Source organism: Pinus tabuliformis, chromosome 7 (genome assembly GCF_031772625.1).
Source record: "Pinus tabuliformis cultivar Carrire ecotype Pingquan chromosome 7, CPIR1, whole genome shotgun sequence".
In the NCBI taxonomy this organism is placed as follows: domain Eukaryota; kingdom Viridiplantae; phylum Streptophyta; class Pinopsida; order Pinales; family Pinaceae; genus Pinus; species Pinus tabuliformis.
Window position 1 is genome coordinate 1243377822 of NC_142293.1, and position 27479 is coordinate 1243405300.

At 35.2% G+C, this 27479-nt stretch overlaps 1 pseudogene; it reads left to right on the plus strand.

The window, feature by feature from the left end:
* On the plus strand, positions 1 to 27479 carry LOC149251880 (boron transporter 1-like; annotated as a pseudogene).

Sequence of the window (27479 nt, forward strand, 5' to 3'; positions counted from 1 at the left end):
ATGGTGGTGGAGGTGGTGGAAGTGTGGGTGAAGGTGTATTATGTGGACATTGTGTGGGCGGATGGTGTATTCACGGGAACCCTTATCTTATTAATTGGACAATTCTCTGTAGAGAAGCCCCCGTGCTGCTCCCTCGTCATCACTGAGAGTAGGCTCAATAAACGGGATATATTCAGGGCCTTTTCTCCCTCTATCCCTGAAGAACTTTCCACTTCACGTATCTCCAAATATCAAGGTAATGGCATAACCCGCTTTTCACAGAAGAGCATATTAATCCAGCTTTTCAAATATCTTAAATACTTACCTCACGATCCCTTGAAGAAGCGTCGCTCTACTTCACTGTAGTTGATCGAGGTATCGACCGTGAATTCTATCTCAAATCCTTCTATGACATGATCAAGTGAGTGATCGATAGTGCATGCGATCTTATCTTCAGAGGCTTCCAATCTCTGCACTAGCTCTGGGTCCACACTATTGGATTGTCAAGCCTCCACCTTCCCTGACCATCCCGCCAATTTATCAATCTGCTCATATAGATTGATCGGGAAGGAACAAAAGAAAATTTCATGTATCTCCATGTATTGACCTATCCAATCACTATTATTTTGTTAGGCATGGATTTCTATTTTTCTATGTCACGAATTTGTGTATATTTCTATCCAATCACTCCTCAATTTCTTTATTTGTTGGATTCTAGTGATGCGACATCACACATCTCTTTTATACAGATCATGGTCCCGGCAACAGAACCATTTGTTGGCTTAGTGGGTCTTGACCCAGGTTCAGAGTTAATTTTGCCAAACAAATACCTACAGTAGTGGCCCTTTCAGCATCAATCTACAGAGCATGGACTGAAGTCTCACCCGAAGTAGTATGGGGGGATTCTTGAACCAAGTTTCCACACCTAGAGATGAATGTGATGTCTTTTTATGCCCTAAATCTGCCTTCACATAGATTGATAAACCTTTATGGTTTATCAATGTAACTCTCTTCAGTCAATCTTTAAACCTCCATGAACATTAACGACTCTCTTTCGCGGACCCAGAATAGGCAGATCAACTACTTACGTGCATCAAAGATTAATCTTAACCCAGTAATTACTCAAATCATCTTAAGTGTTAATAACTTCTGCATACAATAAGATAATCTTCGCGTAAACAATTAATAGTAATTGCGTTCATGTAACAATATAAATCATGTAAAGTCGCATATTAGTACACCATTATTTCATAAACCCATTATAACATGAGACACATTCATATAAACAAAAGTAAATAGAAAAACACAAGAATTGATGGAATAATCTCTTTATTAATGCTTCAGTTCTGCTTACAGACTCGAGACTTCCCTGTGCACTAAGCTGCAAGGGTCTACACACTCAGCAGCAGACTTTACTCTAGGCCTTTGCGCACACAGCTACAAAGCATTTCTTCTACTCTAAAACTTCTTTGCTCTTACTCTTATTGACCCATTACATTTGTCTTCATCATCCATATCTATCTTAGACTTTCTAAGATTATCCTATGTATACAATCCCATTGTTCGCGGACCGTGGGTGGATCTACAAAGGCTGACTCAACTTACATGAAAGAAGGGTAAAACCCTTTATGACACTTTACTATCTACGTGCTACGTGACCACAATTTGCGGAGACTTTACATTTTATAAAACAAAGCTTGAGATTTTTGCCCCAAAACTTGGGCTTTTGCCCCAAAATATGCCCTAGAGGACCCTATCCCAATAGTAGTATTTGGTTTTTCATTAGTCTAAGAAAATTATTACTTCAATAATTTTGCTAGATGTTCTGTTATTCAACCATAATTCTTGGCAAACTTATAGTAATGTCATTTGAGATTCTCCAAGATATTGGGGATTTTCTTTCATCTTCATCTTCATTAAGGTCCACTTTGACACCATCGTGAGATATAATAGGACCTAAATATTCCACTTAGTTAACCATAGGGGGGACTTGGAAGGATTTTATTATAGTTGTTTCTATTCCAATAGTGTTAAGGCCTTGTCAACATGTTTTACATACCCTTCCAATAGTTTCTATATATTAGTATGTCGTCAAACAATAATAAAACAAATTTTCTAAGTAGTAGTCAAAAGCTACAATTTATAACGATTTGAAATGTTGAAGGTGTATTAGTAACTCCAAATGGAATAACCAAAAGCTCACAATGAACTTTATGTGTTCTAAAGGATACTTTGGGATTGTATTCTTACCTCATTTTTATTTGATTCTATCTTGAAGAGATATACAACTTAGTTTAGAGAATTAATCCATGCAATTCTTGTCATAATTCATCAACAATATGAATGATAAATTTATCTTTGATGGTCATTTTCTTGAGTTGTATATATTTGGACACATATTCCATAAACCATGCTTTTTTCTGTAACCATGACCACTATTAAAGAGAAAGAACTTTGGCTAGGTTTATTGATGTCAAGCTTTACCATTTCTTGAATCAAACACCCAATCTCATATTTACTATTCATATGGATACTTGTAAGGCGTAATGCTAGATGGTAGAGTTCCATGCTGCATATGAATATCATGGTATTGATCTCGGGTAGTTCGAAGACCCTTAGGCATCTCTCCAAATACCTTCGAATGATTGTTGATATATTTTTGGAGATATATTGGAGTAGTGGACATATGTGTTTGAACATCTAATGATAATAATTGTGCAATAACACCACAATGTTGCTTCTTGAGTAATTTTTTCATTTTATTGGAGCTTATCACCTTAGATGGATTAATTTCCTTGCCTTATAAGGAAAAACTGATGAGAAGATATTGAAAACTAAGGGTCATGGATTATAATGATTGGATCCATTGGAACCCTAATACAATTTGAATGATACACATTTGGATTGAAATAATGGACTATCTAATAATTTCTCCTCAATATTCAACGCAATACTATGGGAATTCCTTGAACAATTTATGGTATGTATATATATAATCATTACTTCAAATTGTGGTTCTAGAAATACAAACATTAGGAATTTTTTCCAATTTGTAGTTGATGATGTATGGGTACTATCTAAATAAACTAACATTGTTACCTTTTTATTTTTATATATCCTTCTACCTTGAGGATTTGTGGAGTATTGATGTTGATTAATATGTTATGAACCAGCTCACAAAAAGATATAAAAGATAGATCAATGACTTCAAAATTAGCCTCTTAGTGGGGGAAATCTCCTTTACATTACACAAATGAACAATTCTTGGATGATACAAACGACTAAACCTCATTTCCATATATAGGAGTCTAAGGGGTCACAATATAATCAAAGCCAACATAATAATAATACTATAAGGGCACAACAATAACAATAGTGGGCCTCTATAGGGCACACTAATAACAATATGGGGACAATAGGGGCACAATAATAACAATAAGGGCTACAATGACAATAATGATGGGGGAATCACTAGTATTATAGGGACCTAACATGCTCCTCTCCTTAAAAAAAGTGTTGTCCTCAATGTTGAATAGTTCTGGATGCTTCTGTATAAAATTCTCATCTTCCCATGTGGAATATTCAATGGGTAAGTTCTTCCACTTGATGAGATACTCTGAAATTGATCAACTTTGTAGTTGTCGAGTTCTTGTCTTTGTGATTGCTTCAATTTCCAATATGATTTTTCCTTCCTCGTCAAATTTTGGCAATATTGTTTGAGCTGGGAGCTTGTCATCTATAACATTCTTTAAACATGAAACATGGAAAACTGGGTGCACTTGGGAAGCTGCAGGAAGCTCCAATTTTTATGCCATAGTACAAATGTTTTGCAACATCTTGTATGGACCATAATAATTTGGTGGTAATTTATTATCCTTCTTAGATTTCTTGAGGTACATTTGTTTATATGGTTGTAGCCATAGGAATACCCAGTCACCTACATCAAAACATCTTTTGCTGCGATGTTGATCTGCCTGTTGTTTCATTCTATTCTGCACCAAAGTGAGGTTATCCTTTAAGAGTTGGAGAACTTGTCATTAATGCTCAATGTGATCTTCCACTGCTTGAACCTTAGAACTTTCTCTTAAATATGATGTGATGGATGATTGATGATATCCATAAAGTTCCATAAATGGGGACATTTTTACTGCAATATGGAAGGAAGTGTTATACCACCATTCAGCCAGAGGCAACAATTTGACTCATTGTGTCTGTTTATCAAAGAAAAATCAATGAAGATATCATTCCAAACATTTTTTTACTATCCCAGTTTTCCCATCAGATCGAGGATGATAAGATGAGATATGAGCTAACTGAGTGTTGAGATAAGAAAGTAATTCTATCCAAAAATTTCCAGTGAAAATGGGATCTCTGTCGCTTCTAATAATCTTTGGGTTTCCATGTAGCTTTTGAATTGTTTCCATAACTGTAGTAGAAACTGTACTAGCTTTAATTGGATGAGATAATGCACAAAAGTGTACATACTTGGTAAGTCTGTCAACTACCACCATGATGAGACTCTTTCCTTCAGACTTGGGTAAACCTATGATAAAATCCATTAAAACCTCCTCCTAATGTTGGCTTGGAATGGATAAAGGTTGTAATAAACCTAGGGTCTTGATCTTTTCAACTTTTGGAAAACCAAACATTCTGCCACAAAATTTTGAATATCCGATTTAAGGCCATCCCAAAAAAATTCCTTCCTAACCTTGTGGTAAGTTTTTAAAAATCCTCAGTGCCCTCCTAAGGGAGAAGTGTGCAATTCCATAAGAATCTTTTATTTGAGTTGGGAATTCTTACATAGGCATAAGCGATCTTTGTACCATAATGAATCATTTTTCCACTTAAATGTATCAAATGTATTTGGATCTTGTTGTAACTTTTGCATGAGTGCCCACACTTCTTCATCATTATTCCATTCATCCCTTGCTTCATTTATCCAATCTGGTTGGATAATAGAAATGGCACAAAGAAATGCTTCCACATCCTCATCCTTTCTTGAGAGTGCATTTACCACAACATTTTGAGAGTGCATTTACCATAACCCAACATATTTGTGACCCATTTTTTTTGTTCTTCTAAAGATAATAATTGTTCTAAAATGTATTTAAGAGTATCATGATCCATGAAGTGTCTTCCAATTTAGGTAGGGTGGCCATTTCTTAAGTGCATGTAATATTGCCAACATTTCCTTCTCATAATTAGCCTTATGTGAACACTTTCCTTTTATTAGACGACTTTCGAAAGTAATGGGTCTTTCTTCTTGCATTAAATCAACACCAATTCCATTTCTTGAGGCATCACATTCCACAATAAAGGCTTTTTTGAAGTCTGATGTAGCTAAGACCAGTGCTTAGCACATTTCCTATTTAAGATATTCAAAGGCCTTTGTTGGTTTTGGAGTCCATGAAAATGCATCTTTCTTCAATAATGTTGTTATAGGTGCTGCTATTCTCCCATAATTCTTAACAAACTTATGATAATACCCTGTCAACCTGGGAAATCCTCGCAAATGCTTTATGGATGTGGGGATTTTATATTCCTTAATGGATTTAATTTTTCTAGGGCCTACCTTAACACCTTCATGAGATACAATATGACCCAAATATTCCACCTCTTGTACTCCAAAGAAAAATTTGGAGATTTTTTCATATAATTATTTCTCCTCCAATAGTTTGAGCACCCTATCAACATGTTAAACATGATCCTTCCAAGACTTCCTGTAGATTAGTATATCATCAAAAAATACTAACACAAATTTTCTATGGAAGGGTTTGAAAATGGAATTCATAAAACCTTAAAATGTAGAAGGTGCATTGGTAAGGCCAAAATCCATGACCAGAAATTCATAATGACCCTAATGAGTTATAAATGTTGTTTTCAGAATGTATTTAGTCTTCATTCTAATTTGATGATATCCTGAACGAAGATCCAACTTGGTGAAGTAAATTGATCCATGAAATTCTTCCAATAATTCATCAATGACATAAATGGGAAATTTATCTTTAATAGTGAGCTTATTGAGCTCCCTATAATCTAGACACATGCTCCATGATCCATACTTCTTGTGCACCAATACTTATTGAGCAGAGAATGAGCTTTGACTAGGTTCAATTATACCAGCCTCTAGCATTTCTGCAACTATATATTCAATTTCACTTTTTTGGACATATGGACATTTGTAAGGCCTAATGTTTGGAGGAACACTTCCTGGAATCAAATGAATAGAATGATCATGATCACAAATAGGTGGGAGGCCTTTGGAAGTCTCAAATACCTTGGAATGATTATCCAAGGCTTTTTGGAGATCTAGAGAAATAGATGATTTCGATGTGGGAACCTCTAGCGAACATCATTGTGAAATTATGCCTTGTTGGTATTTTTATAGAAGATTTTTCATTCCATCAAAGCTGATTATATTTTTTGGTTTCCCTATGATACCCATTAATTAAATTTCCTTTCCTTTCGAACAAAATTTCATGAAAATTTCTTGAAAATCAAAAGCTATTGTACCCAAGGATTGTAGCCATTGGATTCCTAGTACAACATCAGCACCACCCATTGGAATGGAAAGCATTGGTCTATTCAATACATATCCTCCCATGGATAGCTTGATATTATGGAACTTTCTAGAGCAATTTATGGTTCCTCCACTTGCAACCATCACTTGACACTCTTGCGCTGGAAATTGGAATAAATTAAATTCCTTTTCTATCTTACAATGAATAAAATTATGGGTACTACCTGAATCAATCAACACTATTACCTTTTTCTTCTTCATATATCCTTATATCTTGATAGTTTGAGGAGTGGTAATTCTAGCCAATGCATTACAATATATAGTTAGATTCATATCTTCTTTCTCTAGGGCTTGTTCCTAGTGTATATCCTCTTCTTTTGACACTTTTTGTTCTTTTTCTTCCTCCTCTTCACAATCTATGTAAAATAATTTCTTCTTAGCACACTTATGACCTTTAGTGTATTTTATATTGCAACTGTGACAAAACCCTTTTGCTCTTTTTTCTTCCAATTGTTGTGGTGTCAACCTTGTAGGTTGTGGAAGGCTAGGGGCAACAAAACTTCCCTCTTTATAGTTGTGGGTGGTAGGCTTCCTAGTTTCCATAATTTTGCTTTCCATGTTTCTTGCCAACCTGAATGCAGGGTAAATTTTAGGGGCAAATAATCGCCCAAAGGCGAAATTTAAGGCTTTTTATATTTTAATGGGGCGATTTTTTAATTAAAATAATAAAAACGTTTTTATATAATTAGTCCTCATTTTATTTAAAAATTAATTTATTTTTTTTATTTTAGCTCAGGGTGGATAAACTAACCGAATCGTATTTCCTTAAAATCACCCCATTTTGATATTTGCTCCCGGTTTGGGAGATCAAAATCTCCATTTCTGATTTACAGTTTGGGTTTTCTAGTTTGGGAGTGGTTTGTGAGGGTCGATTTGGTCTTGGGAAGTTAGATTTGTTTTGAAATGGAGGGCGGAGCTTAATTTGTTTTCAAATGGAGGGCGGCTCCCTATTTTCATGGATTCAGCCCACTTTTTTCATGAATTCCGGATTCATCGTGTATATGGCTCCCTTTTTTCATGGATTCATGGTGTATATGGCTCCCTAGCTCCCTGCTTTCATGAATTCATCCTGTATAAAATTGTTTTGAAATAGGATTTTTGATCATAGTTCACAAATCTTAATTTTCTAGTTAGCAGCTGTAGTTTCGGTGCGATATTCTTGCATTTTCAATCCAATTATTCTTCTCTTGTTTTGGTATCCATGGTTTCTTGGATTTGAATGACTCGTGCCACTGCAGCAGCAACAACAATAGTCAATACTTGACAGAATTGTTGGCAGAGCATGATAAATTAGGCCCCTTTATGCAGGTCCTGCCCATCTGTAGCCGTCTTTTGAATCAAGGTAAGTTGGCTTCATAATTATTGTTTTTCTTCAAGTTTCAAGTACAGGAGAAGATAGTTGCTGAGTATGATACAAATTATTAGTTGTTCTGGAAGGCCAAATTAGGTGGATTCATGCCTCCTGCAGTTGGAACAAGGGTGATAATCACTTTGCCAACAAAATCTGAATGCTTATGTTGGTTTGGAAGCAAATATAATGTGGTTGCAAGAGACCATGAATTTTTTTTAATGGTTGGATGTCAAATTTTGTTAAATATTCTCTCCATCTGCTTGTTACCCCACAAGCAAAAGAGAATAACTAAAGCTGAACAAACATGTAGAAGTATCATTATGCTGATTTGGATTTCACCTTTTGGAAAGAAGATTTGGCTTCAAAATTAACCTGAATGGTATATTGAGTTTTCAGGAAATGGTCCATTCTGATTGTGGCCGATGCATTGTACTGTGGTGGAAGTATTGAGGAAGTGATGACTGATAATGACCTCTTTACATCTGATAGAAAAGTTGAGCAGAGATCATAGTATTCAACACGTGAGTGTGTTTCAACATATGAGAACTTTATAAGGTATGCCCAACTGTATTAAATGTTGCTTTATTTTGCTGCCAAGTTTATCCATGGTGACTGCTTTTATGTACAACACTGGAGCTGCTCGTAGTATGCATAATATTTGACTAGACCATGTCGGGCATTGCAAAAATTTTCTTTTCTCTTAATTTTACCCAAGGTTGAATCTCTACTTCCACTTATTCTGCTATATTTTTCAGAGCATGCAATGGATTTTTCATATTTAACATTATCTTGCCATTTACCCTAGTCATTTGGAGTCTGGACTTTGATAAACCACTGACAATACGTTTTTAACAAGCAAAGTGGCCTACATTGTTGAACCATTCGAGGAATGATCCAAGATATTTAGCAGCAGTGGATTTCTCCTCTCAGAAATTTTAAATATCCCTACAGTTGATGTTAATGGCATCTCTGAAAACACTGTCGTAAGGCTTCTCTCAATTTGTATTGGTGTTTTTGAACAATACCCTGCCAATCCCAAGGTTTTTCTCTCCAATTGCCAGAAGATTTCAATGAAAATTCTTTCTTATACAAGTTAGAATTAGTGGCTTGCTTGGTTACGAATTTCTTTCATCAAAAGGTCCAATGATGCACACACTTTAAGCCATGAATTCACTGCCTTTGAATGTGCAGAGGTGGTCTGCTCATGTTTGGCAGATGCCTCCCAGGATCATCTAGCTAGGTCCTCTCAGGCATAGGTACCTTTTAGGGCCCAGAAAATATCGTTAGACAATGTATTGGATCATTCTTACTGATTGATTCCATGGTAGATTCTTCTTTTTACCCTTTTCCTCTTCTTCCTGTCTTTTGTAACTCTAGTTAATCTCCTGCACTCTATCTTCTTTCCACTTTTTTGATCTCATATTTAGTTCATGTTCTCTTGTTTGATCCTATTATATTTTGTTTTATGCTTTTGGGGTAGCATAGGGTGCCCCTACATATTGGCATCACTGGTTGTACTTATTAGTCCCGTTTACCTATCTGTCAGGCTTTATTTAGACTTAAAATAAAATTATCTTGCCTTATCTACAATTCCCCCAATTTTAAATGCAATGTCAAGTTCCACGACAAGATTCTGTTTGAAAAAAATCTTACCAGTTTAGCAGTTGTGCCCTCCCATGCGCCTTCAAAATCTCCAAAGTGGATAGCATTTTGGAGTGATTTAGCATAAGAGAGGTCCAGTTCTTCTCTCCACATCATTCCTGAGACATCCTTTTCTTATTTTAAAACAGAGGCTGGTTTTGATTTAGATTTATCCTTAACTGACAACACCTACATTTTGGGTTGTAAGTGTATTTATGCAAGCATGTAAGAAACAAACAGAGAACTACGAAAATTATTGTTATTCTAGAGTTGACTAGCTGTATCCAAGATAGATGTCATTATGAAGCTATATGTTTAAATAGAGTGTTGACCATCAAACTTTAGCTTTCTTTTGATGATAGAAGCAACAAGGCAGCGGAACACAAATTAATAGTTTCTCCAACATCTAAGCCCTTAAACAAGAAAATTTAAACCATAACTAATTATAGTTTATAGGAAACTAGATACAGAAAAGAAAGAAATTGTAATAACTACAAACTTTAAAACAGTCCATCTGATTGGTTAAAAAATAAGAAATGAAACAATTAGAAGTGCTGAGAGCATCTCATATCTAAGTTTATTTAAAGGAGCAATACAAAAGCAGAAATCTTCCAAGCTGTAGGTAATGAGATAAAAACTAGTAAACAGTGGAGACATGTAGAGCCCATGCCTCCAGGATGACCATTTTCTGTTATGAGGTTTGCTGTGAATAACCTGGTAGACTACCTAAACATATTCACTGGTTCTCAAGACCAAAAGGTGATTTTTGTTAGCAACAAGCTACCAATGTCTCTAGAGTGAACTCTGTTCTATGGTATGATGTGAATAACTTGGGAAACTACCTAACCTGATTAATTGGTGCTTAAGACCAAGAAGTCATTTTCCGAGAAAGAAGGCAGTATTGAAGATTTTGTTACGAGATATTAGGTGGTAATATATCCTTGCTCTACCATGTTAACTCAAATGCCTTAAACAATACATCTCATTGAATAATCATGCATCAACAACCAGGTGGATTGTACATAATTTTTACACAATGACAGAAGGTAAGTCTCAAATGTTGTGTCTTCTATTGCATGATATGGTTTTCTAGGGCCTAGTAACATGAATCCTTTATCTCTAAACGAAGAACCCTTAAGAAAAGGAGACACGGTTAACCTTCAAATAAAATAGATGCCATTAGGAGCTTTTTAACTCTTGAAATGTGTTACACTGTTACACCCAAGCTATTGCATGAAAGAGGGGAAAGCACAGTGATGAACTAAAAGTAGCTAATATGGTATTTAAAAATAAATAAATAATGTTTTGGTAAAGGAGAAATAGGTCCAATTTAATTATGAAAATCGGTGTATTCAAAGCCAACTGGCTGAGACTGGTTTTGGCCATTTTCAGTTGAAACCAGTTGGTCAAACCCCTTTTGTTTTGCACTAATCAAAATTGGTCGATCATACTTGTTTTCCTCTTCAAAAAAATATAGAAGATGAAGACAATTGCAAATTGATTAATTTTACAGATCCTTCTTTGAAAGTGACTTCAATTTTTTTGAATATAATGGAGTATTTTGATAAGCACCAGGATAATCGACCTGAAAATATCTTTAGCAAGAAGCCAAGCAGAATTTGAATATTTTTCTTAACCAGACCATATAAGGTTTCCCCTACATATTGGCATCACTGGTTGTACTTCGTAGTCCCATTTACCTATCTGTCAGGCTTTATTTAGACTTAGATAAAACTTTCTTGCCTTATCTACATTGTTTCTCAGCCTTATATCTTATGCTACAAAATTAGATAGAACTTTGTAATAAAGGCAGGACAACCTTTAAATTTGAGTCTTGAATTGCAGCATCCTACAAGTTGGTCAGGCTTAAATTTTTCTGTTGGCAGGTATTGCACGAGGACACTATATCTATAAAATATATTTCTTCTATACTGACTGTATTGCCTAGAATATTTTGGTCACTGAAGTTGCGGGTTGGCAGGCTCTAATAGCCCACTTGGAGCACAACCCCTTGAAAAGTTTGACTTTAAGAAGAATTACATGAGAAAATTTCTATCACTTAGATGTCAATAAAAACAGGTAGGTCTTTAGACTTTTGATCATAGTTGAGAACATTCTTGAGATAACTTTCTTTGACACTCCAGACTATAAAATTTCTGAGAATGCTGCAAAATGGAAAACCTCTTGAAGAAATATCTTTAGCAAGAACCCAAGCAGAATTTGAATTTTTTCTTAACCAGACCATATAAGATTTTGTTGTTATCACTAAGAAACTTGGCCAGCTTTACCCTTGACTAGTATATCATAAAGGAGATCCTTCAATGACAAAGGTTTGCTTTGATCATAAAAAGAAAAATGCAGGTTTTGATAATTCTGGATTTGTGTTATTTGCTAAGGTTCAATGTTCACCATTTTGCCTGAAACAAGAACTAGACATGCTTAAACCTTCCACACTCCTCAAAATAGTTCCTCTTACACTATTTGATTTATAAAACAGAGAATGCAAAGTCAACTGAGCAATGGGATGAATGACATTTTTAAGGGTTCATATAAAGTATGCTTAATTGTATTGAATGTTGCTTTATTTTGCCGCCAAGTTTATCCATGGTGACTATTTTTATATACAACACTGGAGCTGCTCGTAGTATGCATAATATTTGACTAGACCATGTCGAGCATTGCAAAAATTTGCTTTTCTCTTAATTTTACCCATGGTTGAATCTCTGCTTCCACTTATTCTGCTTTGTTTTTTAGAGCATGCAATGAATTTTTCATATTTAACATTATCTTGCCATTTACCCCAGTCATTTGTACTTTGATAAACCACCGACAACACGTTTTTAACAAGCAAAGTGGCCTACATTGTTGAACCATTCGAGGAATGATCCAAGATATTTAGCAGCAGTGGATTTCTCATCTCAGAAATTTTAAATATCCCTATGGTTGATGTTAATGGCATCTCTGAAAACACTGTCGTAAGGCTTCTCTCAATTTGTATTGGTGTCTTTGAACAATACCCTGCCAATCCCAAGGTTTTTCTCTCCAATTGCCAGAAGATTTTAATGAAAATTCTTTCTTATACAAGTTAGAATTAGTGGCTTGCTTGGTTACGAATTTCTTTCATTAAAAGGTTCAATGATGCAGACACTTTAAGCCATGACTTCACTGCCCTTGAATGTGCGGAGGTGGTCTTCTCATGTTTGGAAAATGCCTCCCAGGATCATCTAGCCAGGTCCTCTCAGGCATGGGTACTTTTCAGGCCCAGACAATATCGTTAGACAGTGTATTGGATCATTCTTAATGATTGATTCCATGGTAGATTCTTCTTTTTACCCTTTTCCTCTTCATCCTGTCTTATGTACCTCTAGTTAATCTCTTGCACTCTATCCTCTTTCCACTTTTTTGATCTCATATTTAGTTCATGTTCTCTTGTTTGATCCTGTTATATTTTGTTTTATGCTTTTGGGGTAGCATAGGGTGCCACTACATATTGGCATCACTGGTTGTACTTCTTAGTCCCGTTTACCTATCTCTCAAGCTTTATTTAGACTTAAAATAGAATTATCTTGCCTTATCTACAATTCCCCCAATTTTAAATGCAATGTCCAATTCCACGACAAGATTCTGTTTGAAAAAACTCTTACCAGTTTAGCAATTGTGCCCTCCCATACACCTTCAAAGAATTTTGGAGTGATTTAGCATAAGAGAGGTCCAGTTCATCTCTCCACATCATTCCTGAGACATCCTTTTCTTATTTTAAAATAGAGGCTGGTTTTGATTAGCTTTATCCTTAACTGACAACACCTACATTTTGGGTTGTATGTGTATTTATGCAAGTGTGTAAGAAACAAACGAAGAACTACGAAAATTATTGCTATTCTAGAGTTGCTGGTTGTATCCAAGATAGATGTCATTATGAAGCTATATGTTTAAATAGAATGTTGACCATCAAACTTCAACTTTATTTTGATGAAAGAAGCAACAAGGTAGCAGAACGCAAAGTAATAGTTTCTCCAACATCTAAGCCTTTAAACAAGAAAATTAAACCATAACTAATTATAGTTTATAGGAAACTAGATATAGAAAACAAAGAAATTGTAATAACTACAAACCTTAAAACAATCCATCTGATTGGTTAAAAAACAAGAAATGAAACAATTAGAAGTGCTGAAAGCATCTCATATCTAAGTTTATTTAAAGGAGCAATACAAAAGCAGAAATCTTCCAAGCTGTAGCTAATGAGATAAAAACTAGTAAATAGTTCAGACATGTAGAGCCCATGCCTCTAGGATGACCATTTTCTGTTATGAGGTTTGCTGTGAATAACCTGGGAGACTACCTAAACATATTCACTGGTGCTCAAGACCAAAAGGTGATTTTTGTTAGCAACAAGATACCAATGTCTCTGGAGTGAACTCTGTTCTATGGTCTGCTGTGAATAACTTGGGAAACTACCTAACTTGATTAACTGGTGCTTAAGACCAAGAAGTCATTTTTCGAGAAAGAAGGAAGTATTAAAGATTTTGTTATGAGATATTAGGTGGTAATATATCCTTGCTCTATCATGTTAACTCTCTTGTCATGGATGCCTTCAACAATGCATCTCATTGAATAATCATGCATCAAAAACCAGGTGAATTGTACAGAATTTTTACACAATGACAGAAGGTAAGTCTCAAATGCTGTGACTTCTATGGCATGATATGGTTTACTAGGGCATAGTAAGATGAATCCATTATCTCTAAAGGAAGAACCCCTAAGAGAAAGAGACACGGTTAACCTTCAAATAAAACAGATGCCATTAGGAGCTTTTTAACTCTTGAAATGTGTTAGACTGTTACACCCAAGCTATTCCATGAAAGAGGGGAAAGCACAATGATAAACTAAAAGTAAATAATATGTTATTTAAAATAAATAAATAATGTTTTGGTAAAGGAGAAATAGGTCCAATTGAATTATGAAAATCAGTGTATTCAAAGCCAACTGGCTGAGACTGGTTTTGGCCATTTTCAGTTGAAACCAGTTGGTCAAACTCGTTTTGTTTTGCACTAATCAAAACTAGATGATCATAGTTGTTTTCCTCTTCAGAAAAATATACAAGATGAAGAAAATTGCAAATTGATTAATTTTACAGATCCTTCTTTGAAAGTGACTTCAATTTTTTTGAATATAATGGAGTATTTTGATAAGCACCAGGATAATCAACCTGAAAATATCTTTAGCAAGAAGCCAAGAAGAATTTGAATATTTTTCTTAACCAGACCATATAAGGGTTCCCCTACATATTGACATCCATGGTTGTACTTCGTAGTCCCATTTACCTATCTGTCAGGCTTTATTTAGACTTAAATAAAATTATCTTGCCTTATCTACATTGTTTCTTGGCCTTATATCTTATGCTACAAAATTAGATAGAACTTTGTAGGCAGGACAACGTTTAAATCTGAGTCTTGAATTGCAGCATCCTACAAGTTGGTCAGGCTTAAATTTTTCTGTTGGCAGGTATTGCACGCTGACACTATATCTATAAAATATATTTCTTCTGTACTGACTGTATTGCCTAGAATATTTTGGTCATTGAAGTTGTGGGTTGGCAGGCTCTAATAGCTCACTTGGAGCACAACTCCTTGAAAAATTTGACTTTAAGAAGAATTACATGAGAAAATTGCTGTCACTTGGATGTCAGTAAAAACAGGTAGGTCTTTAGACTTTTGATCATAGTTGAGAACATTCTTGAGATAACTTTCTTTGACACTCCAGACTATAAAATTTCTGAGAATGCTGCAAAATGGAAAACCTCTGGAGGAAATATCTTTAGCAAGAAGCCAAGCAGAATTTGAATATTTTTCTTAACCAGATCATATAAGATTTTGTTGTTATCACTATGAAACTTGGCCAACTTTACCCTTGACTAGTATATCATAAAGGAGATCCTTCAATGGTAAAGGTTTGCTTTGATCATAAAAAGCAAAATGCAGGGTTCGATAATTCTGGATCTATGTTATTTGCTAAGGTTCAATCTTCACCATTTTGCCCAAAACGGGAACTAGACATTCTTAAACATTCTGCACTCCTAAAAATAGTTCCGATTACACTGTTTGATTTATAAAATAGAGAATGCCAAGCCAACTAAGCAATGGAATTCAACAACTCCTATATCTTCAGACTTGATTCTTTCTCTTGAAGTCTCATCTTCCTATGCCTAGTGATTGGTCAGAAAGAAGCCTTGACTTTCAGTAGATGAGATTTTCTCTAAACAAACCTCTTGATGTGGAAGTAATAGTGGCTTTCCTTGACCCTATCAAGACTTCCAAATTAAGCTTTCCATCTTATTATATTTTAACCATTTATTTTTCACATGCTAAGGGATGGAGTCTCTACCCTTTCCATACTTAGATTTCTAGTTGTTCAAATTTCTTCCTCAGGTAGCAATACCCTTTCATTTGGCTTAGCATCAGCTTTTGAGTTCTGGGCATGGTAGACATACTGTAAGATGGCTTGGGAGGAGGGGACCAGGTCCTGAATCCTCTCAACCACCTTCTGTAGGAAATTAGGAATAATTCAAACAAAGTGATGTTGTTTTAATGTTATACAAATGAATTATTATATTTTATGTCCTAAAATTTAATAGTTTCCCATTATCATTGTTAAATAATTTTTGTGAAATTCCATTTTGCCTCAAAATTCAATTTCTAATATATGTTCTTTCAATGTTGACTCAACAATTCTTTTGCAATGTACAATTCTATCTTCTATGAACAAGTGAATTTATATGAAACAGATCTCAATCCTTGAAAACTGTTGATGAAGGTTTGCAGATCGATTTGAAATTTTACTTGTGGAATATTTAGTGAGATGTAAAAAGGTAATCATGGGAGAAAACCATCAAGGAAAACAGATGTATTATCATACTTTCAAAAGGCTCCATCAAAAAATACACATTCTCTTCATGATTCAAGCTCCTTTGAACAATCTGTTACTGATAGAGAGGTTAACTCTTGTGGAAATGCATTTGATATCCATACGATGGATCAAGAAATAGGTTCCTCAAGTGGTCAGGGTGAGATAAATGCAGTTTCAACAAAAATTGGTGGTGAAAATGTTAAAGATTTTTCCTTGGAAAGTGACACAATCCATTTTGGAAAAGGAAAAGAGGCTAGTGGGCCATAGGGAGATGATTCCAAGAAAATTGGGTCTCAAGTTTTCCATTTATTGAAGAAATACCTCCTACAAATGAGAAAGAGGTTTTTCGACAAGTTAGATGTATTACGTGTAGTTGGAAAACTCAAAAGGAAGTGAAATTTCAGGTGAAGCTAGATATGGTACAAAAGCATGCAGGAAAGGTGTATGAAAAGAAAATTGTAAATGGTAAATAAAAATCTATTGTTAGATGGAAATCTTCTGAGGAATGTCGACATGTTGAATATGTAGAAGAATATAAAAAATATTTATTAAGAGGAAACTTGAGGCGGATAGAGGAACCATCATAACTCTATTTTAAAAGATGATGGAAAGAAATTTGTTATCCAAGACGATATAATTGAGCACTATATTTCACATCTTATCTAAAGGTCGTCTTATGACAGATTATCCAGATCACATGAAATTACTATCTTTTCTTCAAGTGCCAAACGTTCCATCTTCTCATTGGTCTGTAACTAGTGGTTGGGGATGGGCAGGATATTTAGCTCAAGTAGAAAAGGATGATTTAAAAGAGAAGATTGTAAATGCCAGGTTTTTGGCATTGTCTTTAGATGAGGTTACGGCTATAGATAATACTTCATGGATTTGCATGAGCATTTATATGGTTAATGACCATATTAGACATTCCTATCTACTTGGAATTAATAAGATGAGAGAGAGTTTTACAACTGAAAATATTTATGAACTTGTTCTTAATGGATTGAAGGAAAGTGGTATGGATGAATTAATGATTACAAAAAAGTTGGTATGTGTTGGAGCAGATGGCGCAGCGGTAATGCAAGGACAAAGGAAGGGCCTTTGTGTTAGGCTACAACTATCAACTTCACCATATATGCTTAGTATCCATTGTATGGATCATAGGATGAATCTTGCATTTAAAATAGTAAGCAAGTTTCCATCAGTTTCAAAAGTTGAAGATCTTGTACGTGAGACTCATGCATACTTTTCTCGTAGTACCAAACGATATTTAGAGTTTCAACAATTTGCAGATGGTATTACGGATGGAAAAAAAGTACTGAAATATGGTGATACAAGATGGATTGCATTAAATGGACCAACTCAAAGAATATTTAGTGAGTTCAAATCTTTGGTAGGGTTGATATATGAAAATTGCTATAATGTAGACAAAGCTGAAGATCTTCTTTCTCAACTAACTAATATAGAGACATTATTGACATTGGCTGGAATTCTTCCTATGCTACATGAAATGAATGTCCTCGTGAAAATGTCTCAGAATCGCACAATGTATTTGCGGAATACACAAATGCGAGAAAGTCAACATGTCTTGCATTGGATAATTTGTATATGATGCCAGACTCTTTTATTGGTCCAGAGTTTAAAAGTTGGACTGAGATCATCAATATAGAAAATACAGGAAGTTTTTTGACCTTTGATGAAAAAGGGATACTATGTATTGTAGTGCATGGGTATATGGTACCCTTTCATTATATTAGTAAGACAGGATGAATCACGAAAGATTGCCCCGTGTCAAGAGACCAATTTGATAATATTGTGATTTCAGTGAGAGAAAATTTGATAGAAATTGCAAGATCACTATCATTAGAGGTAGGAGAATGATTTCCTCGAGATGAATTTTTAGAGGCCATGTGTGTGGTTTACCCTCAATATTGGAACAATTGTCAATGTTGAAGAACTTTAAAAGCTGATTTTTGAAAAAGATTAAAATGTTTAGTAGACCATTTTTGCAAGAAAGTCTTGATACATGGAGAACAAATTGAAGGTATTTTAGATTCATCAAAATTGTATCAACTAGGTGGAAGCTTTGATGAAACAATGTGGAAGTAATATCCTTTTTTGGAGAATCCTAATGAAAATGGTGCTATAACAAGATTATGGACTACTTTAAGTGCTAGCGAATACCTGCAAGAAAACATATTAGAATATTTAAAATTAGCAGATTTGTGTCAAACCATGATTTTGGGATCAGTGGAGGATGAGAGAATGTTTAGTGCATTATCATTCTTGAAGTCAAAGTTGAGGAACAAGCTTGATAAACATGTGGATACATGTTCAAGATTATATGTAACAAAGTATGACATTGATAGTTTTCCATATGAAAGAGAGCTAACTCTTTGGCGATCAGATTGTGATAGAAGGGGAGAAAACAATATAAAAAATCTATCTAATGAACTTGATATAGAACATAATGTTTTGGAGGCTCATAATGACAGTTCATTTAGAGAAGATCATGTTCACAATTTAGAAAATGAGGACCAAGATGAGAACTGGGAAATTGAAATACCCTAGGACTCTTACTTTGGTATACATGTTCCATTGATCATGCAAAATTACTATATGTCAACTTCAGGTAAAAATAGGTTCTATATTTGTATTTTTCATTGTAACATTGCAACAACATTATTTTGATGTGTGTTATTTTAAGATTCATGTTTCATATTTAATCATTACATTGTTTGTTTCTTATCTGTGATAGGAAATAAATATGGATTTGGTGAGGTTGGGACCTATTTCTTTTCACATAGATAGTGTCTGACTATTATTAAATGATAAATAACAAATTTAACAAGACTTTCAAGTCATTTGCTAGCCATTTCTTGTTAGTCATTTGTCAGCCATGTTTTCAAGTCTTTTAGGTACTAAGTTGTTTGGGTCCCCACATGTCCTTAGGACCATTAGGGGATGAGATAACATGAGTCAGTACAACTCATGCCCCGAATTTGCTTTTTACCTATTGATGTAAGTGTTTTGTTACCACTTATCACCAACAAAATTCTACCATAATATAAACCAACTTGAAGACAACACTTCTTATCTTCATTTTACATAAATGATCTATGGATCTCCCTACTATACTTTTCCGAGACCAACGTCCCTTCTTGGTAGGTCTCTCCACCATACCACTAATCACACAGTAGTAACTACTGCCTTCTATAAATCTCTCTAGTCTCGGTTATTGGTGTCCCTGTCACACTCGACCAATATAATCTTGCAGGTCTACTTTTTTATCATATATTTATTTTTTGTTATTTTGTGTATTTAACATTAGCACCATCCAAGAGTAATGAGTTCGTGTCCTTTGGATTTGATCTTTGATTTGAAATGAAGTCAGATTTGATGAAGCTGGGACATATTTCTTTTAACATAGATAGTGTCCTAGTATTAAATGATAAATAACTAATTTAAGAAGTCTAACGCTAAGCAACAATGGGCTTATTCAAGTACATGAAATTGCATTGATGTCTAGCTCTAATATCTTAGAAAATTTTAGCAGTTTGTTTGCTGCTTGTTTAGAGGATTTTGTCAAGTTTGAAATTTTTGGTTTGTTTTGGTCATATTTTTTTAGTCACTTGACTCATTTCATGCATAGATCGACAGATCTAGTTTTATTTTTACAATTATTGTTGTTTTCTTTATATATTTGGTGGTTTGAGGAAAGATATTTGATTTCCTTTCACTTTGTGGCATGATTTCAGCATCTTCACCTTTTAGAATATAGTAAAATATTATTCTTATTTTATGTTTTCTTGGAAAAGAATTATTGATATTTGGAAAGGGAAATAAGACCTAGGTAGCTAAGCGAAGAGAAAAATGGTCTATGTACTAGGTTCCTGCGCATTCATCATAGGAGACCTATTGGCATGAGATCCACATTCCTTTTATGCAATTACACTATGTCAAGGCGGAGCTAAGTTTGTTGACTTGGGAAGAACACTGACAGCTGATCATAATGCTAAGGAGATTATAATGTTGGTTTCAAAAGCAGGATTGTGAAAATTGTTTGCACTAGTTCTTCTTTTGGTCATATTTACTACCAAATTTGTGTTTTGCTGATTTTTTACAATTGTAATGACCTTGTGTAGAGTTGGTTTGAAGAGCTTGATGTTAGAGTGTGAAGACTCTCTACAAACGACAAGGACTACATTTTCTTGGAGGGCACTCGATGTTCTTGGTGTTGCTGAGTCTCTTTGCTTGAAGTGTAAATGGATACAATGGTATGGCCAAACATCACTTAATTTGATCCTCTTTACTAATCTCCTAATATCATTTCAATACATCAAATTGTTTTGTTTTCATGGAATTCAAAGATACATTAGTAATGTTATTTTGTCTTGGAAATACAAAATTCTTTTGTTTTGATATCACCTAGTTTGAGTTGTTCTTTGCAACTACCACTTGATCCTTTAACAAGCATTTGAAATTCAAAGCACAATAAAGCTCTTTTAGTTTTTTTCCAGAAGAAGATTAGATGTTGCACTTGGTACCATAGGCCTTGTAAAAGGGTTGTACTCCATTTCAATCTATGGTAGTAGACTGATTTCTAACTGCTCCATGTACCCACATATGATATAATATTTTTCATTTTTGGCTCGCTGAATATACAAAGAGAAAATTGCTTAACAATATTGCTTAATTTGACAACAATTTTACTTTTATCTAATACAAGAGTGGAGGTAGTCTTAGATTTTACCTATTTCTCAGTAGTTGTTCTCCTTCGACAACAACATCATCATTCAACAAATACATTCCAGCTTGTATAGAGGAAAGTTGATGTTTAGTAGAGGGCCCATAAGAGATCCTCTAGTGGAGGCGCAGTAGTTTAGTAGGATCACTAGATGAAGCACATGTATGAACGTATTGTCTTTAATTAGGAAGGCACAGTTGCCCATCCAGGGGAGGGCATGCATGAATGTCTATTTTTTGAATGGTGTAGTTTTCTAAGTGTTTTGGGTGCATGAGTTAATGCGTTTAATCTACCCTACTGGGTCTTGTATTTGAAGCAGTGTTATCAACACTTGATGGTGATATCCACTAGGTTCATTAGGGTTAGGGATATCCTATGAAGCAAGATTCAATGGTTCAAGTCATATAAAAGCTAGATTGACGAATTACAAAGAAATGATTGGACACACATCTCACTCAAAAACGACGACTCAAAATCCCTATGGAACCTTGTGATATGTTGTTATGGATAGTGCTTACCTGTGACTTTATACCTCTACAACTTCAGCCGAGTTCTGTAGGGGGGAATTATAATTTCCCCTAGTGCTAATTCCCCCTACTACTTGACCTCCTGGAAGATCTGCTTAGATAGTGGAGCACAAGGCTTGAGGTGGGGTGAGGTGCTTTTTATGCACACATGTGAACCCTTAAAAATGTCATTCCTAGGCTAGGGTGGAACATTGTATCTAGAATAGGTTTCTTGCTAGTTTTACACACTTACCTCATGCTGTCCTCATGCTATTCTGGCACTTCCTCTCATTCTGAGGATGGTATCCAGGGTAAACCCAAATTATTTTGGGTACGAGGCAATCAACAATACATTCATTAAGAGGTCAACATGTCACTTGTGAGAATTGGTCCTGGTTGTAAAGGGATAACATTCCCCCTCAATTGCTTGGACTAGACCCAATTGACTAAAATGCTTTTTGAAAAATATATCCTGAGAAAACCCAGGGAACTTTACCTCATTTTGAGGATAGCACCTAGGCTTAAGCAAATTCCTTAGTGCCAAAGGCCATATCAACATGTCATTGGTGGGAATAGAACCATTGTAGGGAGGATAACAATTATACCACCTAACCAGTGGAGCTAGACCCAATTGACATTAGATGTGTTTGCAGTTAGACAAAGGTGTAGGAATTTTGGAAATGAGTTTTTTGGTGTTTTTGGGCGCATCACTGCTTGTAGTGCTCAGGATCACGAGTATTTCAAAGATCTAGGTTTTGTACCATGACCTGTATATTAGTTGTGCGGATAAAAATATTATTGGCTTGTTGTAGTGTAGCCTGCATCATCTCACCAGTGAGTTTCTCTTTGGATACTGGTAAAATAGATGGAAACCTGTATAAGTAACATGATCAAGTATACCATGTTTAAAAAAAATATATTTTACCACATTTGCTAAGGATTTGCACCATTGGTGTAGCTGGATTGTGGTGGTTCTAGTTCTTCAAGACTATTGAACAAAACTTTATTTGCAAATTAAGTTGTTTATGATTGTCAAATATGACTGATCATTTGAAATTCTTTGCCATCTGTTGTTACTGACAGGGTATTTTATAGTATTGTGCAATATGGTTTTCTATGCTTTATAGCGTGAGTATTTACTTGTTATGTTGATGTGTAGAGGATATGATATTCAAGTGGTTTTTATGTTGGTTTTGATGATAACATCTCAATGGTGATGGAACCCTTGCTTTGAATCATGAAAGGTTCTAATGGTGAAATGTGAAAGAGAATGCTTATTTTGGATTCTAACCACGAAAATTTTCTCAAAAGTCCAACCCATAGAAAAAGGTGAGATGTTGTATATAAATGATGTTTGTTTCTGAGCAAGAAGTCTTGTTAAAATTTGCAATATGATACATACTAGTGACTCTGTTTTTGAAGCACGTTTTTTGATTGTGAGGCATAGTTTTTTTCCAGTTATATTTCAAAATTTAAACCTGCTTGTTCTTCATGGTTTTACAAAGGCTTTTAGTGACATTGTATCCTTTTTGAATTAGTGCTAGGGGTGCCTTGCTGAGAATAATGGTATATTATATGATATTGATGTCTTTTCTTCAATGGATTTCATGCACCATATGTTTGCATTGATGATGAAATAACTCTGTGATTATCTTGATCTACACTGGTAGCTCATTGTTGGTGTTGTTTGTTCATGGGTAGGACTGATTTTTGAACTCTTTGGATTAAAGATGGAGATGATCCCTACTCATTGCTTCATGTGATCCTATGCTTCTTCAGAAGAGGTTGGCTAAGTAGTTGATCATTGTTTTGCCACCTTATATGTAGCATTCTCTTGTTTGTGTAAGAAATTATGCTTGAATTTAGGTTCTTACATTGTTTCATTGGTGATTGACATGTCTTCTTGCCAAAGTTGTTTTGGTTATGATCAAGTTTTGTGAAGTTTAATAGCGTTGACCCTCTTAGTTGCTTTGTGGTTAGGTGCATGTTCCAGGTCCTGAGCCAACAGGAATTTATCTTCTCTCAGTGAGGACAAGCATTATCTTTTTTCTTTGGAATATAATCAAAGGATGTCTGATATGCCACCATGTTCCCTCCCAGAAAATGTTGTTCCTAGAGCCCAGTAGATGCATCACTACTTGTAGTGCTCAGGAGCATGAGTATTTCAAAGATCTAGGTTTTGTACACTGACCCATATATTGGCTATGGGGATAAAAAGATTATTGGCCTGTTGTAGCGTAGCCTACATCATCTCACTAGTGAGTTTCTCTTTGGAGACTGGTAAAATAGATGGAAACCTATATAAGTAACGTGATCAAGTATACCATATTTAAAAAAAAAACTATTTTGTCACTTTTGCTAAGGATTTGCACCATTGGTGTAGCTGGATTGTGGTGGTTCTAGTTCTTCAAGACTATTGAACAAAACTTTATTTGGAAATTAAGTTGTTTATGATTGTCAAATATGACTAATCATTTGAAATTATTTGCCATCTGTTGTTAGTAAACATCAATGTAACAAAGAATAGATCCAAGCAAAAACAAGAGAGCACTTACTTTTTAAATCATTCCATATGCCCACATCACTTCAACATCCCCGTTTTTGAGACCTATAATATTCTCAATCGAGGATAAATATGATTCTTCGATATCCATACCTACTTCAGCCTCACACCTTCTTGAAGACCCTTGCTGGAAAATTTGCTCTGTAATTTTGGTCTCATTTACACATTTGGCTTCAGTTCAATTTCTTTATCATCACCAGACTGATCCTCAAAGGCCAAACTAGCCTTAGCTTTTTGTCTTTTTCTCAAAGATCTTTGTTCTAATACAATACTCAGGTTTTGGATCCATTTCACAGTCTTTCTCAATGTTTGAATCATTTTCTGTTTTCATACAATTCTCAAGTGATGAGATGTGTTGACACACCTTATCATCAACTGATCATTCAACAACACCAGACACTTCTAGTAGATCTGCAATAGATTCTAGTCGAATAACAATGTCCCCAATACAATAATTGTTATCTGGGTGCTCAATTAGCTCAATTGTAATCGCAATGCTATTTTTTTATCTAAATCCAGTGACTGCAAAAAAATAGACTGGGTGTGGATGGTTTCTAAGGTTGAAAAGGAGATGTCAATATGGTGTAATAGATGGTTATCATCAAGGGGGGTAAGTTAGTGTTGGTGAAATCCCTACTTGAAGCCATCCCTGTGTACTGAGTGTTTTTTTCCTTTATTCCCAAACAGTTCCTGGAATAGGTAAGAAGACTTAGTTTCAGATTCCTATGGGCTGGGGACAAATAGAAAAAAAGAATATTCCTCGTGTCTTATGGAAAAAAATTGTTGTTCCTAAATAGCTGTGAGCATGGGACATTTAAAATCTCCATTGCTTGGAAAGAGCCTTGGTTGCTAAATATGTCTAGAGAATTATAGAAGGGAAGGGCTTATTGAGAAAGGTGGTGAGTTGGAAGTACATACAACCTCTATCTACCGAGGATTGTATAAGATCTCCAAATAAATCCTGCAATAAATCTTCAGTGATTTGTAAGGCGGTGGTGTTGGCCTTTCCGCTGATTCGAAGACAGTTGGTTTGAACTTTGGAAGGTTGGGGGTGGCAATAACACAAGGCAGGGAGATGATCCTTGGCTGCTTATAACCCATAATCCTTCTTTACATTCTCCCTTTGACATAAAATGCGTGCTCCCATAGCCCAAACATGATAAGGCATTGATCTTGCCTTTCATCCACCACCTCCAAACATAGAATCCATTTTTTTTTCCTTTTTTGTTTTCGTTTCCATGCAATAACAATACTTATTTTTCCACACAAGAAATGCTTGATGTGCCATTGTTATGCATTTCTAGAGCTTTCATTCTGGCAAAAATGATTGTAGTTCTTTATGATTTTGATCACAATGTTGCATCCCAACTTGCCCAACAAAAGGAGTTCAACTTAAGAAAACCTTCTTCACACCATTATGACTTCTCTTAGGATTTTTGGTATGCAAATTACCTCAGTAAATATATATTATTTAGAACTATGTTGGAATTTTTTTTAGAGTTCATGTTTAGGTTCAACTGTCATTGGCTACCCTATTCTGGAAGAGCTCTTGCTCTCCTGAAGACATCTTGATCTAACTCTTCATTCTTTGTTTTCACCTCCATAAAAAATCTCTAGTGGATTCATAAATTTTCCTTTTATTGTGGCAGACTATTCTATGTGGTCTTGTTGGAATACCTCCTTCAAATGGTGTTATTCCTCAATCTCCCATGCACATGAAAAGCTTAGCTACCCTCAAACATCAAGTACCAATATATTGGAATTATTAGTTGCAACTTCTCAGGGAAAAGACACAATTTAGACATTTTATAGACGAGTAACTTACAAGTACCTTTGTTACAGTTGGTGCTTAGCAAGTTAGTGACAACAGTCCGGAAAAGTATGTAAAAAAATTCAACCTTAGGGAAATTATACAGAAACATGCAAGAAGCCTATGAGCAAATGCAGACCCCAATGGTTTATCAACCTCCACCTGCCTTGGTAATGGTCTTATTTTTGAGTTTGGGTGTTTCATTTTATCTAATTTTCCTCTCCCTTTATTTATTTGTCTTGTCATGTCCCAACCATTTATGCAAGCACTTAAGCAATTGAAAGAGACCACAATTCAGTTGGCCGCAAGTACTGGGAATATGGATGCCCCAGTTGATGAATAAATTTTTAATGTTGACAAGGACGTGGATGACCTACTTCCTGTTGAGGTGAAAGAATAGCAATTGAGTAATTTGTTGCAATCTATGATGGTTGTTGGCTGCCTTGCAGCAATGCTCATCATCAGAAAGATCCCAACTTCTGCGCTTTGGGGTTACTTTGCCTTCATGGCCATAGAGAGTTTGCCAGGAAATCAATTTTGGTAAAGGATATTGTTTCTTTTCACTACTCCAAGCCGTAGATACAAGTATGAACTTTATTCAAACTATAATGTGATTGAATTTAATGCTTGTAGTATAGTTTTCAAAGCCGATCAATGTTGAATTGATGGTTACAAAGAACTTTAGGAGTATCATGCTACATTTCTTGAAATGGTGCCTTTCAAGACAATTGCCACATTCACCATTTTCCATACATGTTATTTGCTGGCATGTTTTGGTATCACATGGGTGCCTATAGATGGTGTTCTCTTCCCACTACTGATCATGTTGTAACTTGTTAGTCCCAATGAGGCAGTATATCCTTCCCAAGTTTTTCAAAGGAGCACACCTTCAGGAATTGGATGCAGCAGAGTATGAAGAAGCCCCTGGAATTCCATGCAATATAACAGTGAGTGCAAGACACATATCAAACAAATTTTAAAAATATTACTCAATTCTATTTCATAAGCCCTGCAGCATGAACAGTAATAAATTGAACTGTAACATATATTGTTGCAGGAAGCTGGAATTCAGGGGTTCGGACTAGGAAGCATGGGAACAGGTGCAAATGATGGCGATGTTTTGGATGAGATGATTACACGAAGTCACGGTGAGTTCAAACACACATATAGTCCACGGATAACTAGCTCAAGTGATTGCACACCAATTCATGGATCCGAGTCTGCATTAAGTCCCCAAATTGCAGAAGCTAAACAAATATATAGCCACCGTATAAGTGAGATCAGACAGACACATAGCCCTTACAGAGGGGAAAAGCATTTGGGCATTCCCCTGGTTAGTCAAGGAAAAAATATGAGTCTAAGTGCATTTGGTTTGAGGCGACATAAACCAACTTCCAATTAG